The 18,963-nt window shown below is 41.4% G+C and overlaps 5 non-coding genes across 5 annotated transcripts; all 5 read right to left on the reverse strand.

The window, feature by feature from the left end:
- Positions 1-13,648: 13,648 nt before the first annotated feature.
- Positions 13,649-13,720, reverse strand: TRNAR-UCU (transfer RNA arginine (anticodon UCU)). The gene has a single exon. It is a non-coding gene; the product is annotated as a tRNA-Arg (tRNA).
- Positions 13,721-14,647: 927 nt separating this feature from the next.
- Positions 14,648-14,719, reverse strand: TRNAG-UCC (transfer RNA glycine (anticodon UCC)). The gene has a single exon. It is a non-coding gene; the product is annotated as a tRNA-Gly (tRNA).
- A 1,428-nt stretch (positions 14,720-16,147) lies between these two features.
- On the reverse strand, positions 16,148-16,219 carry TRNAG-UCC (transfer RNA glycine (anticodon UCC)). The gene has a single exon. It is a non-coding gene; the product is annotated as a tRNA-Gly (tRNA).
- A 928-nt stretch (positions 16,220-17,147) lies between these two features.
- Positions 17,148-17,219, reverse strand: TRNAG-UCC (transfer RNA glycine (anticodon UCC)). Its single transcript has one exon. It is a non-coding gene; the product is annotated as a tRNA-Gly (tRNA).
- A 928-nt stretch (positions 17,220-18,147) lies between these two features.
- TRNAG-UCC (transfer RNA glycine (anticodon UCC)) lies at positions 18,148-18,219 on the reverse strand. Its single transcript has one exon. It is a non-coding gene; the product is annotated as a tRNA-Gly (tRNA).
- Between the last annotated feature and the right edge of the window lie 744 nt (positions 18,220-18,963).

Here is an 18,963-nt window from a genome sequence, read left to right on the forward strand (position 1 = left end):
TGAACTGATATACAGTGGTATCAAAACTGAGAAAAGAAAAGACCTTTGATTTACTTGCATATGGCACCTCAGTGAACTTTGTAAAATGTATTTACAAATCTTTAATCGGGCAGTGGTGGAATCAAAAGGCATCTGCTAAGAAGGAATCATGCTTTCTTCAAAGATTTTAAAATTTTCTATGTACCTTGTCATCTGAGCATATCTTAAGCAACAACTATAAGTGTGAAAACAGCACATAAGGAAAAGGATGCATTGACCAGGAATTGAAACCGGGTAAACTGCTTGGAAGGCAGCTATGCTCACCACTATACCACCAATGCTTGAGCACTTTTCAAATGCATATAGTGGCCAATATGGAAATCACAACAACTGTTTGAAAGATATTTATAGCCTGCGCTGTAGCACCATTGGTGGAAGATATTCAAACAAAATTGGCAAATTGCATGACATTCACAATTCAAGATTTAGGCTCATCCATACTTAAGGTTTTTATGCACCATAGAACTGATATACAGTGGTATCAAAACTGAGAAAAGAAAAGACCTTTGATGTACTTGCATATGGCACCTCAGTGAACTTTGTAAAATGTATTTACAAATCTTTAATCAAGCAGTGGTGGAATCAAAAGTCATCTGCTAAGAAGGAATCATGATTTCTACAAAGATTTTAACATTTTCTATGGACCTTGTCATCTGAGCATATCTTAAGCAACAACTATAAGTGTGAAAACAGCACATAAGGAAAAGAATGCATTGGCCGGGAATCGAACCCGAGTCAACTGCTTGGAAGGCAGCTATGCTCACCACTATACCACCAATGTTTGAGTACTTTTCAAATGCATATAGTGGTCAATATGGAAATCACAACAACTGTTTGAAAGATATTTATAGCCTGCGCTGTAGCACCATTGGTGGAAGATATTCAAACAAAATTGTCAAATTGCATGGCATTCACAATTCAAGATTTAGGCTCATCCATACTTAAGGTTTTTATGCACCATTGAACTGATATACAGTGGTATCAAAACTGAGAAAAGAAAAGACCTTTGATGTACTTGCATATGGCAACTCAGTGAACTTTGTAAAATGTGTTTACAAATCTTTAATCAGGCAGTGGTGGAATCAAAAGTCATCTGCTAAGAAGGAATCATGATTTTGTCAAAGTCAGAAAAATATCACGCTACACACTGCCATATATGCACCTCATGCGAGTGCCTGCTGCGTGTGCATGAGCCCTCCCATGCGTGCGCATACTCTCAGTTGCGTGCACCCACAGGCGCGTGGTATGCGCATTTACGGTAGAGTTTATGTTCGTCTAGCGGGCGACTCAATCGTAACATATTTTATTCATATAATGTATTTTGTAGATTATGGTCCCTTTGATAGAATCTGAAAGTTTAGTTAATGTAGTATGTTCGGGGACAAAGAGATCCCTCTTTGTTTGATACAAAGGGTCAGACAGGGGTTACACAGTGGTGTTTAGTATCCATCGGAAGAGAATATAATTAGCAATATTCCGGTGTTGGTTTGAAGCGGATTAATCGCTCGTGCGTATAGTTATGGACATAAGAAGTTTATGGACATTTACTATATTTGCACTTTATTACCCATGCGGCGGGAAACCCAGTTTCCCTCCCACCTGAGCAGTTTGAAATAGTCACAGCCCACCTGTATGAACCAACCTATGACCATTTGTTATAATGCGAAGACGACTTCCTGTGTCCAATGAACAATAAGAATGTAGGGACCATTGTACTGTATTGTGTGTAGTGTATAAAAGGACAAGCCGATCTGGGCCAGCTCTCTACTCTCTTCAACGGTTCTCATTGCTGATAATCGGGAGCTGGATATCCAGAAAGGCGCTTGCGATTGTTTCCCCTGGTGCGTAAGTTCTCTGCAACCATATTGTCTCTTATTTTAATGTTATAAGCCATTCTCTCTCTCCTTCCCCCCTTTAAATGTAATTGTATCTTTATTGTATTTTGTGCGTAGTGATTCGGTTAGGTATCTTATGTTATCTTGGTAGTGTATAACTTGTATTGTATTATTCTTTTGCGATTGAACGTTCATTCATTTCCTTAAAAGGCGTTAGACCCTTAGACCGGTATTTGAGTGTTTATTATATTGCTAAAGGGTTCTCAGAGCGTCACATACGCTCATACAGCTTTTAAACTAACAAGGTTACACTGTGTTGCATTTACACCTTATCACTGCACAAGGGTTTACAGTATAAGTACATTGTTTATGGTATTGTTTTAAAGGTTTAACACTGTGAGCGTCAGCGCCGCTTGTGATCTCCTCGTGGTCCCGAGCGTCCGCTACGCTGATAGCGTATCATTACGTTAGTCGGCAGCCTATAGCGTGCTTGCCTATACGCTCTAAGCCGTGAGCGAACGTGCCGCTCGTGCGTCTCATCCACGGCTAAGCGTACGTTACGCTACGTGCGTACTCTTACGGTATTCCATACGCCAATTGCGTACTGTGTTTTTCAACCTTTTAGCGTGTTTTATACAAGGTATTGAATAGGCATTGTCAATTGGGTACTCGTCCGCTCTTCACATATCTGCACTAGGTAATTTCAGCAGACATTATCGATCAGCAAAAGGCGGGAGGTAATATTCCTCGTAGTGCTGACCAGATAAGCGTCTGCTTCGCTTAGTAAGGAGTGCTGAAGGAATCCAGAACCGAAAGGTAGGAACAGTACGTTATTGTCTTTTAAAACCTGTTTAGTTTCTGTTTTGCGAACGCACGCATAAATACACACACCTGTATGCCTGGGTTAGTAGTATTTGTCCGTATTTCATTCTCCTGATTGCCACACATTAGTGATAACGTGTTGAGACATTTGTTGTTATTAATAGTTAAAAGTAATATTTAAGGGAATAATTGTAAAAGGCACACACACAATCTCGCCTAGAATACAAGGGAGATTTGAGTGGTGGTCAGTGAAGGATTACTGTTAAAGATCATTCACATTGATAAACGTGTAGTGTGTAACTGTGGACGTACTTGGTCTGTGTACACGTGTCCTTACAAGGGCAGGGCGTACGCAGCAAGGGTCGACGCACGGAGCGTGTATTACGCAACGGAGCGTACGGATACGCCCACATGATACAAACCGCACGATAGTATTGTTTAGTAAGCGATAAGGAAATAACGCAAAAATAACACAAATCTATCTCAAACCTAAAAGTTTAAAAGTTAAAAGAAAAATACTTTCTCTGTTGCAATTCTTCTGGGTTAGGCTAATACCGAATGAAAGGATTTCTGCGCAGAAATAAAAATTAAAGTGTACATGTGGTAAGAGTGTGTGCATATATAAGATTTCTCTTTTATTACGGAAGTGGGAACCATAGGCCAGTAGAAAGAGGTACACCAGCGAGAGTGATAGCGTGGGGTGGCTTGGGAGGCGTCCCTTGTTAGTCTCGACACATTTATGAGCAGTAGAGTCTGCTGTACATAACAGACCAGGAGGTCACAGACCAGGAGGTCACAGAACAGGAGGTTCAGGTACAGCAGACTAGAAGTAGAGAAGCACAACCGAAGAGGGTTGGTGCTAGACCCATATAGGCCAAAGAAGCTCATTGCTGAAGGAATTTGCAGCCGAAATTTTCGATTCCACTGATCGTTCGCACATAAGATTAGTTGCTTGTGTGCAGATACGATTGTACCGCATGTGATTGTGTGCATTAGCGTGTCTTGAATTCAAAAGAACGCTACTTGCACAATGTTAACGTGATTTGTGTAAATTTTTTTATTTTAAGGGAAGTAGCCTGATCACTCAGGGACATTCCAGCGACTGATACTTGCTGGGGAGGGTAAGACACTCCCACACGCCCGAGCAAGTAGACGTACTTAGGTGCCCTAGGTTGGGTACGGAACCTCTGGGAACTTTGGTTGCCGTATTGGCCAGCGTGGGCGGAGTAAAGTGGGCGGACCTCGTTGCAAAACCCCCACCGCAGCTTTACCCCGAGCATCTTGGTTTTTGTAAGGGTTGCCGGAGACCCTGATTGGAAGTCAGAGGTAGTGAAAGCAACGCCTGCAGAGATGGGGGCCAGTTGTTCAGGTAAGGGGCGATCAACCCAGGTTCAGGTTGATTTGGTAAACCGACCAATCGGGTCGGTAAGGTATATCATGTGTGAGAAATATGGTCATCACACAGAAATGTTGTGCAATGAATGGGAAAGGATGACTGTGCATGATGGGGAAAAGTTTCCCCGGGTAGGTAGTTTTAACCCAGAAGTGTTACAGAACTTAAGGAGAAGAGTTTGCCTGATTAAGTCTTCAAAAAGGCGTATTAGACATTATGATTATTTAACATTGTGGCAACAGGAAGGTGAAATACAAAGGGGGTTGGCGCAAGCCACTGGATCTAACCCTATCAGGAAACTGATAGCCACTGCTCCCCCACCACCATACATACCTGGAGAGAAATTGGTTGCAGAGAATGGCACTCAGGGTCATGTTAAATGTGTAGAAGTTAAGGATAATGTAACCAAAGTAATTAATGCTAACACTAATCCGTGCAAGTTGTACCCTGTTTTGAACTTTCCCCAGGATTGTGACCAAGAGGATGAGCCCACAACAATATCAGCACTCTCCCTAGCAGCCACCATATCAGAAACAGCAGTAGGCACGACTCAACCCGTAAGATTAGCATCAAAGGCCCCTAGCGGAGGGACAGGTGAGGTCGTATCGACTGGTAAGTACGGCACCATGCACTACGCTGAAACCATTTCACCAAGTATTGCAGAAACTACACAGACAGATGTTATTAGACTTAATCCCGTTAGGGTAATAGCAGTGCCAAATGGGAAGACTGATACTTCAGGGGCAACCCCTATCAGAAACATCGCCATGCACTGTCCCTTTTCCCGAACGGAATTAAGGTCAATGATGTCTGAATTCCCTGATCCAAGAAAAGACTTAGCTGCATGTCAAAAGTATATTAGAGAGCTAGGAAATTCTGCAGAGCCAAATAACAAAGATTGGAGGACAGTTTTGAGGGCATGTTTACCCCCCAGTGTTGATCCGTTAAAGTTTATCGCTGATTGCAAGTTAGATGAGGAAGTACCACTAACAGATGAGTATAATCAGGATAATGTAAAGAGAATCAACTTACAGTTAGGAGTATATTTTCCTGCAGTTGTAAAGTGGAATAAAATCTTTACAATAAAACAAAAAGAAGGTGAATCCACATCAGAGTATTTTCACCGGGCTCTGCAGGATATGGCTAGGTACACTGGTATAGATGACATTAAAACAAATGTACACCACAGGGAAGTAGCTGTTTCAGTATTGATGGACGGTCTAAAAGAGGTTTTAAGGAATAGAATACAAACCACTAGGCCTGATTGGAGAGGTATGTCGGTGGATGCATTGGGAGAGGCTGCTGCTGGGCATGATCGGAATATCATCAGACACAGGGAGTCACAGAGTGATAAGTTAATGGCTGTGAGCATACAGGCCCTCACTACCCGGCCACCTCAGCCCAGAACTGTGACCCCTGTGGGTAAGTCAAGAGGTATAAAATGTTATAGTTGTCACAGAGAGGGACACATGTCACGTGATTGTAAAACAAGACAAATACACAATTCAAATCAATCCCCTAGACACCGACCTGACACAAGACATTGGGATCAAGGACCGAAAGGGCGGATCTATGAGCCACATGCAGGGGAAACAAAAAGGTATCCCCCAAGAAGAGACTGGCAAATCTCTGATAGTTCCCATCTACCCCCACCACAAGTAATTGCTGCCAGCGCGATTCAGGGAGGTCACCATACCCAACAGGGGTGTGGCCACACCTGTAATCTGCAGCCAGTGAAATTGATTGCAAGTCTTGGAAGTGAACCCGAGATCACAATTGATGTAGCTGGTAAATCATTAAATTTCCTTGTAGATACGGGGGCGGCCAAATCAGTGATAAATTCGACAGTGGGCATGAGAACCACTGGTAAAACAATTCCAGCCATGGGAGTAACGGGAGTAGTACAACACTACCCTGTTAGCAAACCAGCAGTGATTACAATAGGGCCTTTGCATACCAAGCATTCCTTTTTGCTGGCTGCATCGGCACCGACTAATCTCCTGGGAAGAGATTTATTGTGTAAAATGGGGTGTGTCATTTATTGTACTCCTGAAGGTGTATTCTTAGACATACCTGAGAATTACGCTCAGGAAGTACGAGACATGCTAGACTCCCCATCAAAATTAATGTCACAGACCGTTATGATAAATAGGAGTTCATCCCAGGTAGAAGAAATGACATCCCAAATACCAGAGTCACTTTGGACTAAAGATGGACAAGACACTGGATTAATGGCAAACGTAGCTCCAGTAGTTGTGCAAGTAAAAGATGGTAGGATAGCTCCAAAAATCCCACAATACCCTCTGAAGCCAGAGGTGGAGTTAGGAGTATACCCCGTAATAGAGCGCTTGCTACAACAGGGCATTCTGGTAAGAACATCCAGCACTGCCAATAGTCCCATCTTCCCTGTGAAAAAGAGTGGGGGGAGGGGTTACAGGCTAGTGCAGGATCTAAGGGGAATTAATAAAATAGTTGAGAGTCAGTTCCCCGTAGTGCCAAATCCAGCTGTCATCCTAATGCAAATCCCTCCCACTGCGAAATTTTTCACTGTTATTGACCTCTGCTCCGCCTTCTTCTCGGTACCTCTGCACCCCGACAGCCAATATTTGTTTGCATTTACATACAGAGGAGTCCAATACACATGGACTCGATTACCACAAGGTTTCATAGACAGCCCAAGTATATTTTCATAGGCTTTGCATGATTGTTTACAGTCTTTCCAACCAGAGAGTGGATCAGTATTGATCCAATATGTGGATGATTTGCTACTATGTTCAGATTCACTGGAAGCGTCTCTGAAAGATACGAAACAGCTCCTGTTTCATCTTTCAGACACAGGACACAAGGTTTCCAAAGACAAGTTGCAATTATGCCAGACTAAAGTAAAATATCTGGGACACTGTCTGACACAAGGACTGAGACACCTGACCGCTGATAGAATTCAAGCAATTCGAGACATGACTCTGCCACAAACCCAGCAACAGATCAGAACATTTCTAGGAATGTGTGGGTATTGCCGTAACTGGATCCCAGGTTTTTCCATTCTAGCATTACCTTTGCAGGAGATGGTCTCATCAAACAAACCTGATTGGATTTCGCATACAGACGAATCCGAGATGGCATTTGAGAGACTTAAACAGTGCCTAACGCAGGCACCAGCATTAGGTATGCCAGACTATGGGAAACCCTTTGAGCTGTACGGAACAGAAAGTGCTGGTTGCCCGGCAAGCGTCCTAACCCAAAAGCACGGTGATGCCAGCAGGCCGGTAGCATACTACAGCGCTCAGCTAGATACGGTAGCGCGATCCCTCCCCACATGCTTGCGAAGTGTTGCAGCGATAGCATTGCTAGTTATAAAAAGTGAAGATGTAGTGCTAGGACACAACCTCACAATCCATACACCGCATGCAGTGTCAGCCTTGCTGAATTCTGCCCAAACCAGGCACGTCTCATCAGCGCGGTTTACAAGATGGGAATTGGCATTAATGGCCCCCGTAAACATCACCATAAAGAGATGCAGTGCATTAAATCCTGCAACGTATCTCCCAGGTGTGCCTGCACAGGCACATAGGGTGGAGGATGAGAGTGATGGGGAAGGAGGATTTAATACAGGAGATGACATGCATGATTGTATGGAGTATTTGACCCAAAATTTCACGGCAAGGCCTGACATCAGTGACAACCCACTGGAAGATGTAGATCTTACTTTCTACACTGATGGTGGTTGTCACAGACAGACGGACTCGGGAGACTTGTGTACTGGATACGCAGTCGTAGATGACCAAGGCACCATAGAAGCAGAACCGCTAGGCCCACCTCACTCAGCCCAGGTTGCTGAACTGGTTGCCCTGACCAGAGCATGTGAATTGGCTAAGGGCAAAACAGCCAATATCTATACCGACTCTAGATACGCCTTCGGGGTAGTCCATGATTTCGGAGCTCTATGGCGCCTCAGAAATTTCATGACGGCAGCTGGTACACCGGTAGCGCATGCAGCTCACATCAAAAGGCTTCTAACAGCGATACAGGAACCCGACAGAGTGGCTGTTATCAAGTGTAAAGCACATACATATAGTCAAGACCCAGTATCACTTGGTAACAGCCGAGCAGACGAAGCTGCTAAGTTAGCAGCTGGTACCCCCAGACAGATAGACACCACACAACTGATGGTATTTAATACCGTCAACACACAGAAATTGTGTGAAATGCAAAATTTGTGTTCCACACAGGAAAAGGCAGTTTGGAGGGCAAAGGGATATGGCCAGGAGTCCTCAGGACTCTGGACAGATGGACAGGGTAAACCAGTGGCACCCAGAGCATACCTTCCAAGTTTGGCTGAAGCAGCACATGGGCTGACTCATCTAGGCAAGGAAGGGATGTGCAAGTTGGTAAGAGCATATTGGTGCGCCCCAGGATTTTCTTCCCATGCGGGAAAGAGAGCAATATCATGCCTCACCTGCTTGAGGAAGAATATCGGAAAGGCAATACCAACAGAACCATCTCATATCCCACCTACAGGCGGTCCTTTTCAGGTAATACAGATTGATTTCATACAATTACCCCCTTGTCGAAATTTGAAGTATGTACTAGTTTGTATAGATGTGTTTTCAAATTGGGTCGAAGCATTTCCTGCGGCCACAAATACCGCAATGTTTACTGCTAAGAAAATTGTACAGGAATTTGTGTGTAGATATGGTATCCCTAGAATAATTGAAAGTGATAGGGGTATCCATTTTACAGGTGATGTCTTCCAAGGAATGTGTAAGTTGATGGGAATTGATAGTAAGCTGCACACTCCGTACCGCCCCCAGGCGAGTGCGAAGGTAGAAAGTGTGAACAGCACTATTAAAAATAAATTGAGCAAAGTTATGGCGGAAACAGGATTGACATGGCCAGAAGCTTTGCCCCTTGTATTATACAGCATCAGAACCACTCCCAGGTCCCCTCTTAATCTGTCCCCTTTTGAAATTCTGTTTGGTCGACAACCGCATGTCATGATTAACCCTCAGGATGATTTGAAGTGTAACAATGAAGTGACTGTAAAGTATTTGGTTAAGATGAGTAAACAGCTAAGGAATCAGAATGATAATTTGAAGTTAGTGATTCCTGATCTACCAGATAGTAATTGTCATGACATTGAACCTGGGGATTATGTAATGATACGGAATTTTCTACGCTCAGGTTGCCTTATTGACAGATGGGAAGGACCATACCAAGTCTTATTGATTAGCACGACAGCATTGAAGGTTGCCGAGAGAGAGACTTGGGTTCATTCGTCCCATTGTAAGAAGGTTGCTGATCCAGAGAGGTCCCGTGATAAAGAACAGACGGTAGAGGAAGTTGTATCACTGGAGTGTCTGTTTTAGGAGGACTGAGACGGCACCTGAGCATTGAGAATAATAAGATCAGTGGCAGTTGTCGATTCCCTGTTCCCTTTTATTGTTTTTCTCCACTTCCCATTCCATCTCCCTCAATTGTTTCTTTCCCCCTTCTCATTCTTCTCCATTTCCTCCTATAAGATGGACTTGCCCCAAGAGACTGTGATCCGGATTTTCCTGTTGACCATGATGTTGACCAGAGCAGTCTGTTCCGGCGAGAGTACCATGGAGGTCCAGAGAGGTTCTGGAATGGGTTCTGATGACAGAGATGGAGGCGTAGATTTCCAAGAACAACATAATCACTGAGTAAAGGCGAGTATCAGAAAACGATCTGGTAGCATTGACAATAGAAGAAATTGTGAAGGATTGTTAGCTGAAGAGAACTGTATCTGTAGACTCTGTGACAGTGTAGTTGAGGATGGGTGTATCAAGAAATGCCAATCCAGTTTTAATATCCACATGGACCGGCATCCATTGAGTGACTATCACTCCTTAGTGGGTAAAGTGTTAAATCAGACAGATTGTTGGGTATGATCTCAAGTACCTCAAGGCCATAGCAAATCAGGATTAGTGCCCTTCCCTTTAACTATAGGGGAGGTACTTGAGCTAAGTGGTGGGAGGCCGGTGGACAGGAGGTTTAATATCTCCAGTCCTCCTAGTTTGAAGCTCCACCAATATCATGTGGATAGATCCCTAGTATGTTTTAACATTTCCAATCCCCGAAAGTCGGGAAATTGGGAAGTGTCATGGAATAACCAAACCATGACCTTTTCATACAGAGCCGATAGAATGCCTACAGATACAGAACTTATACGCCACATAGCCGGTAGTGGAAAATATTTCCGATATAGGTATACCCTAGGAAGTAGGACCATGAGAGTTGGAGAGGTATCACCAGGATACTGTGCACATATCGTACAAACTGATACGTGTGCTAAACAGATGGGAGAATTAGGGTTAGGAGATTTCATATGGAAAATGTGTAATATGGTAATGTCCTACTCCGTCCCATATGTTCTCCCCGATGATGCATATTTCATATGCGGGAGGAAGGCGTATAAGTGGCTTGCCCCAAACTCAGAAGGGTTATGTTATATTGGAAAAGTACTGCCTGAGGTAATGACCGTATCCCACACTAAAATGAAGGATATTCACCGCAGTGCCCAAGCTCCTTATACTCACACTCATTACGAACACATCGTTAAACGGCACCTAATAGAAAGAACAGAGCATCCGGCCTCTGACCTGATCAATGAATCCACCGGGATTCAATTCCTAATCGCGTTAGATATCACTCGTACCGCCAGAGGAGTGATAAATTATAAATACATATCTGCGCTTGCAAATTTATTAGACAATATCACTGAAATGTATGATGACACATTCAGGTATACCGGAAGGGAGCTCCAAGCTTATAAAACAGAACTGGTTCAGCATAGGATGATTCTCAATTATCTCACAGCTGTGACGGGCGGGTATTGTGTTACCCTAGCGACTCAGTATGGAATAAAGTGCTGCACATATATTACAAACAGCACCGAGGACCCGGTCGAGGTCATAGACAAAAAGATGGATGACATTTTGCAATTAAAATGGGAGTTCCGAAGGAAACACAATCTCACCCTTGCCGCTGTGGGTAATGAGCTGACCAGTTGGGTGTCATGGTTGAACCCACGAAATTGGTTCTCTGGTTTAGGAGAATGGACTCAAGGAATTATCATGGATGTAGGGAAATTTATTTTGTGTACTCTGGGTGTCATCATATTGGTCGGTCTGATATTTAGATGCGTTCGGGTTTTAACAAAGTGTAAACATAGCGCCCGAGTGATGAGTTTAAGAAGTGAAGATACTGTAATAACAACGACTGATTTGGTTTATGACCCAATGATAGAGACAATGTTGTGATGAAAATGTGATTCCACGGTCCGTTTCTTTCACCCGTTTCTCCTTTGTTTTCCTCCAAGGTACAAAGACATCCGCTTGGAAGAAGAATTTGACAACCTTTTACACAGACAACTGATGGACTATGCCATAGACCCCCCATATCCCTAGTACTTTAAATTTTACGCTAGCCCAACACTTTTTGTAAGTCTATGGACATTGAGAAAGCTTTTGTTCGCACTTTGGCAAAAGCCCAAGGAGACTACAGTCAACATGTACATCGAGACAAGACAAGACAAGACACAAGACAAGACCTCAATCGGCAAATGTATATTAAACTCACATAGTTTATCACTGCATTTACCATAATTGTTCTTTATCTTCATCTCTACCACCTTCAGGTAATAACACACATAGTCGATAGGGAATATAGGCACAGATATCAGCACTCACATATTCCCCCATTCATGTATCATCAACTAAAATGTGCTCCCCCATTTTGTTGCAACCAAAAGCCGAAGAGAGCTCGGTAAAGTTTGACAGCCCATCCACAGACCCGTACCACGGGATAAGAAGGAATTCAAATGTATACTTCGCAATACCTCGAAGCTTGATTTAAAACACGTACGGCACGATGATACATGACCCCCCAAACATGGATTCATACACACATGCTTCTGCTATCTCACTAGGTCATACCCTTTTCCTACCTTCTCCTCTCCTCCCCTACCCAATCATAGAAATGTATTATACATTACATATATTTTTCTCTTTTTGAACTGTTTTAGGAAGTGGCAGTTATTGGTGACTGCCAAAGGGTGGACTGTCAAAGTCAGAAAAATATCACGCTACACACTGCCATATATGCACCTCATGCGAGTGCCTGCTGCGTGTGCATAAGCCCTCCCGTGCGTGCGCATACTCTCAGTTGCGTGCACCCGCAGGCGCGCGGTATGCGTATTTACGGTAGAGTTTATGTTCGTCTAGCGGGCGACTCAATCGTAACATATTTTATTCATATAATGTATTTTGTAGATTATGGTCCCTTTGATAGAATCTGAAAGTTTAGTTAATGTAGTATGTTCGCGGATAAAGATATCCCTCTTTGTTTGATACGAAGGGTCAGACAGGGGTTACACAGTGGTGTTTAGTATCCATCGGAAGAGAATATAATTAGCAATATTCCGGTGTTGGTTTGAAGCGGATTAATCGCTCGTGCGTATAGTTATGGACATAAGAAGTTTATGGACATTTACTATATTTGCACTTTATTACCCATGCGGCGGGAAACCCAGTTTCCCTCCCACCTGAGCAGTTTGAAATAGTCACAGCCCACCTGTATGAACCAACCTATGACCTTTTGTTATAATGCGAAGACGAATTCCTGTGTCCAATGAACAATAAGAATGTAGGGACCATTGTACTGTATTGTGTGTAGTGTATAAAAGGACAAGCCGATCTGGGCCAGCTCTCTACTCTCTTCAACGGTTCTCATTGCTGATAATCGGGAGCTGGATATCCAGAAAGGCGCTTGCGATTGTTTCCCCTGGTGCGTGAGTTCTCTGCAACCATATTGTCTCTTATTTTAATTTTATAAGCCATTCTCTCTCTCCTTCCCCCCTTTAAATGTAATTGTATCTTTATTGTATTTTGTGCGTAGTGATTCGGTTAGGTATTTTATGTTATCTTGGTAGTGTATAACTTGTATTGTATTATTCTTTTGCGATTGAACGTTCATTCATTTCCTTAAAAGGCGTTAGACCCTTAGACCGGTATTTGAGTGTTTATTATATTGCTAAAGGGTTCTCAGAGCGTCACATACGCTCATACAGCTTTTAAACTAACAAGGTTACACTGTGTTGCATTTACACCTTATCACAGCACAAGGGTTTACAGTATAAGTACATTGTTTATGGTATTGTTTTAAAGGTTTAACACTGTGAGCGTCAGCGCTACTTGTGATCTCCTCGTGGTCCCGAACGTCCGCTACGCTGATAGCGTATCATTATGTTAGTCGGCAGCCTATAGCGTGCTTGCCTATACGCTCTAAGCCGTGAGCGAACGTGCCGCTCGTGCGTCTCATCCACGGCTAAGCGTTCGTTACGCTACGTGCGTACTCTTACGGTATTCCATACGCCAATTGCGTACTGTGTTTTTCAACCTTTTAGCGTGTTTTATACAAGGTATTGAATAGGCATTGTCAATTTCTACAAAGATTTTAACATTTTCTATGGACCTTGTCATCTGAGCATATCTTAAGCAACAACTATAAGTGCGAAAACAGCACATAAGGAAAAGGATGCATTGGCCGGGAATCAAACCCGGGTCAACTGCTTAGAAGACAGCTATGCTCACCACTATACCACCAATGCTTGAGCACTTTTCAAATGCATATAGTGGCCAATATGAAAATCACAACAAATGTTTGAAAGATATTTATAGCCTGAGCTGTAGCACAATTGGTGGTAGATATTTAAATAAATTGGCAAATTGCATGACATTCACAATTCAAGATTTAGGCTCATCCATACTTAAGGTTTTTATGCACCATTGAACTGATATACAGTGGTATCAATACTGAGAAAAGAAAAGACCTTTGATGTACTTGCATATGGCACCTCAGTGAACTTTGTAAAATGTGTTTACAAATCTTTAATCAGGCAGTGGTGGAATCAAAAGTAATCTGCTAAGAAGGAATCATGATTTCTACAAAGATTTTAACATTTTCTATGGACCTTGTCATCTGAGCATATCTTAAGCAACAACTATAAGTGCGAAAACAGCACATAAGGAAAAGGATGCAATGGCCAGGAATTGAAACCGGGTAAACTGCTTGGAAGGCAGCTATGCTCACCACTATACCACCAATGCTTGAGCACTTTTCAAATGCATATAGTGGCCAATATGGAAATCACAACAACTGTTTGAAAGATATTTATAGCCTGCGCTGTAGCACCATTGGTGGAAGATATTCAAATAAAATTGGCAAATTGCATGACATTCACAATTCAAGATTTCGGCTCATCCATACTTAAGGTTTTTATGCACCATAGAACTGATATACAGTGGTATCAAAACTGAGAAAAGAAAAGACCTTTGATGTACTTGCATATGGCACCTCAGTGGACTTTGTAAAATGTATTTACAAATCTTTAATCAAGCAGTGGTGGAATCAAAAGTCATCTGCTAAGAAGGAATCATGATTTCTACAAAGATTTTAAAATTTTCTATGGACCTTGTCATCTGAGCATATCTTAAGCAACAACTATAAGTGTGAAAACAGCATATAAGGAAAAGAATGCATTGGCCGGGATTCGAACCCGGGTCAACTGCTTGGAAAGCAGCTATGCTCACCACTATACCACCAATGCTTGAGCACTTTTCAAGTGCATATAGTGGTCAATATGGAAATCACAACAACTGTTTGAAAGATATTTATAGCCTGCGCTGTAGCACCATTGGTGGAAGATATTCAAACAAAATTGTCAAATTGCATGGCATTCACAATTCAAGATTTAGGCTCATCCATACTTAAGGTTTTTATGCACCATTGAACTGATATACAGTGGTATCAAAACTGATAAAAGAAAAGACCTTTGATGTACTTGCATATGGCACCTCAGTGAACTTTGTAAAATGTGTTTACAAATCTTTAATCAGGCAGTGGTGGAATCAAAAATAATCTGCTAAGAAGGAATCATGATTTCTACAAAGATTTTAACATTTTCTTTGGACCTTGTCATCTGAGCATATCTTAAGCAACAACTATAAGTGCGAAAACAGCACATAAGGAAAAGGATGCATTGGCCGGGAATCGAACCCGGATCAACTGCTTGGAAGGAAGTTATGCTCACCACTATACCACCAATGCTTGAGCACTTTTCAAATGCATATAGTGTCCAATATGGAAATCACAACAACTGTTTGAAAGATATTTATAGCCTGCGCTGTAGCACCATTGGTGGTAGATATTTAAACAAAATTGGCAAATTGCATGACATTCACAATTTAAGATTTAGGCTCATCCATACTTAAGGTTTTAATGCACCATTGAACTGATATACAGTGGTATCAAAACTGAGAAAAGAAAAGACCTTTGATGTACTTGCATATGGCACCTCAGTGAACTTTGTAAAATGTATTTACAAATCTTTAATCAGGCAGTGGTGGAATCAAAAGGCATCTGCTAAGAAGGAATCATGCTTTCTTCAAAGATTTTAAAATTTTCTATGTACCTTGTTATCTGAGCATATCTTAAGCAACAACTATAAGTGTGAAAACAGCACATAAGGAAAAGGATGCATTGGCCAGGAATTGAAACCGGGTAAACTGCTTGGAAGGCAGCTATGCTCACCACTATACCACCAATGCTTGAGCACTTTTCAAATGCATATAGTGGCCAATATGGAAATCACAACAACTGTTTGAAAGATATTTATAGCCTGCGCTGTAGCACCATTGGTGGAAGATATTCAAACAAAATTGGAAAATTGCATGACATTCACAATTCAAGATTTAGGCTCATCCATACTTAAGGTTTTTATGCACCATAGAACTGATATACAGTGGTATCAAAACTGAGAAAAGAAAAGACCTTTGATGTACTTGCATATGGCACCTCAGTGAACATTTTAAAATGTATTTACAAATCTTTAATCAAGCAGTGGTGGAATCAATAGTCATCTGCTAAGAAGGAATCATGATTTCTACAAAGATTTTAACATTTTCTATGGACCTTGTCATCTGAGCATATCTTAAGCAACAACTGTAAGTGTGAAAACAGCACATAAGGAAAAGAATGCATTGGCCGGGAATCGAACCCGGGTCAATTGCTTGGAAGGCAGCTATGCTCACCACTATACCACCAATGCTTGAGTACTTTCCAAATGCATATAGTGGTCAATATGGAAATCACAACAACTGTTTGAAAGATATTTATAGCCTGCGCTGTAGCACCATTGGTGGAAGATATTCAAACAAAATTGTCAAATTGCATGGCATTCACAATTCAAGATTTAGGCTCATCCATACTTAAGGTTTTTATGCACCATTGAACTGATATACAGTGGTATCAAAACTGAGAAAAGAAAAGACCTTTGATGTACTTGCATATGGCACCTCAGTGAACTTTGTAAAATGTGTTTACAAATCTTTAATCAGGCAGTGGTGGAATCAAAAGTAATCTGCTAAGAAGGAATCATGATTTCTACAAAGATTTTAACATTTTCTATGGACCTTGTCATCTGAGCATATCTTAAGCAACAACTATAAGTGCGATAACAGCACATAAGGAAAAGGATGCATTGGCCGGGAATCAAACCCAGGTTAACTGCTTAGAAGGTAGCTATGCTCACCACTATACCACCAATGCTTGAGCACTTTTCAAATGCATATAGTGGCCAATATGGAAATCACAACAACTGTTTGAAAGATATTTATAGCCTGCGCTGTAGCACCATTGGTGGTAGATATTTAAACAAAATTGGCAAATTGCATGACATTCACAATTCAAGATTTAGGCTCATCCATACTTAAGGTTTTTATGCACCATAGAACTGATATACAGTGGTATCAAAACTGAGAAAAGAAAAGACCTTTGATGTACTTGCATATGGCACCTCAGTGAACATTTTAAAATGTATTTACAAATCTTTAATCAAGCAGTGGTGGAATCAATAGTCATCTGCTAAGAAGGAATCATGATTTCTACAAAGATTTTAACATTTTCTATGGACCTTGTCATCTGAGCATATCTTAAGCAACAACTATAAGTGTGAAAACAGCACATAAGGAAAAGAATGCATTGGCCGGGAATCGAACCCGGGTCAACTGCTTGGAAGGCAGCTATGCTCACCACTATACCACCAATGCTTGAGTACTTTTCAAATGCATATAGTGGTCAATATGGAAATCACAACAACTGTTTGAAAGATATTTATAGCCTGCGCTGTAGCACCATTGGTGAAAGATATTCAAACAAAATTGTCAAATTGCATGGCATTAACAATTCAAGATTTAGGCTCATCCATACTTAAGGTTTTTATGCACCATTGAACTGATATACAGTGGTATCAAAACTGAGAAAAGAAAAGACCTTTGATGTACTTGCATATGGCACCTCAGTGAACTTTGTAAAATGTGTTTACAAATCTTTAATCAGGCAGTGGTGGAATCAAAAGTAATCTGCTAAGAAGGAATCATGATTTCTACAAAGATTTTAACATTTTCTATGGACCTTGTCATCTGAGCATATCTTAAGCAACAACTATAAGTGCGAAAACAGCACATAAGGAAAAGGATGCATTGGCCGGGAATCAAACCCAGATTAACTGCTTAGAAGGTAGCTATGCTCACCACTATACCACCAATGCTTGAGCACTTATCAAATGCATATAGTGGCCAATATGGAAATCACAACAACTGTTTGAAAGATATTTATAGCCTGCGCTGTAGCACCATTGGTGGAAGATATTTAAACAAAATTGGCAAATTGCATGACATTCACAATTCAAGATTTAGGCTCATCCATACTTAAGGTTTTTATGCACCATAGAACTGATATACAGTGGTATCAAAACTGAGAAAAGAAAAGACCTTTGATGTACTTGCATATGGCACCTCAGTGAACTTTTTAAAATGTATTTACAAATCTTTAATCAAGCAGTGGTGGAATCAAAAGTCATCTGCTAAGAAGGAATCATGATTTCTACAAAGATTTTAACATTTTCTATGGACCTTGTCATCTGAGCATATCTTAAGCAACAACTATAAGTGTGAAAACAGCATATAAGGAAAAGAATGCATTGGCCGGGATTCGAACCCGGGTCAACTGCTTGGAAGGCAGCTATGCTCACCACTATACCACCAATGCTTGAGCACTTTTCAAGTGCATATAGTGGTCAATATGGAAATCACAACAACTGTTTGAAAGATATTTATAGCCTGCGCTGTAGCACCATTGGTGGAAGATATTCAAACAAAATTGTCAAATTGCATGGCATTCACAATTCAAGATTTAGGCTCATCCATACTTAAGGTTTTTATGCACCATTGAACTGATATACAGTGGTATCAAAACTGATAAAAGAAAAGACCTTTGATGTACTTGCATATGGCACCTCAGTGAACTTTGTAAAATGTGTTTACAAATCTTTAATCAGGCAGTGGTGGAATCAAAAATAATCTGCTAAGAAGGAATCATGATTTCTACAAAGATTTTAACATTTTCTTTGGACCTTGTCATCTGAGCATATCTTAAGCAACAACTATAAGTGCGAAAACAGCACATAAGGAAAAGTATGCATTGGCCGGGAATCGAACCCGGATCAACTGCTTGGAAGTAAGTTATGCTCACCACTATACCACCAATGCTTGAGCACTTTTCAAATGCATATAGTGTCCAATATGGAAATCACAACAACTGTTTGAAAGATATTTATAGCCTGCGCTGTAGCACCATTGGTGGTAGATATTTAAACAAAATTGGCAAATTGCATGACATTCACAATTTAAGATTTAGGCTCATCCATACTTAAGGTTTTAATGCACCATTGAACTGATATACAGTGGTATCAAAACTGAGAAAAGAAAAGACCTTTGATGTACTTGCATATGG

Source organism: Pseudophryne corroboree, chromosome 4 (genome assembly GCF_028390025.1).
Source record: "Pseudophryne corroboree isolate aPseCor3 chromosome 4, aPseCor3.hap2, whole genome shotgun sequence".
In the NCBI taxonomy this organism is placed as follows: Eukaryota; Metazoa; Chordata; class Amphibia; order Anura; family Myobatrachidae; genus Pseudophryne; species Pseudophryne corroboree.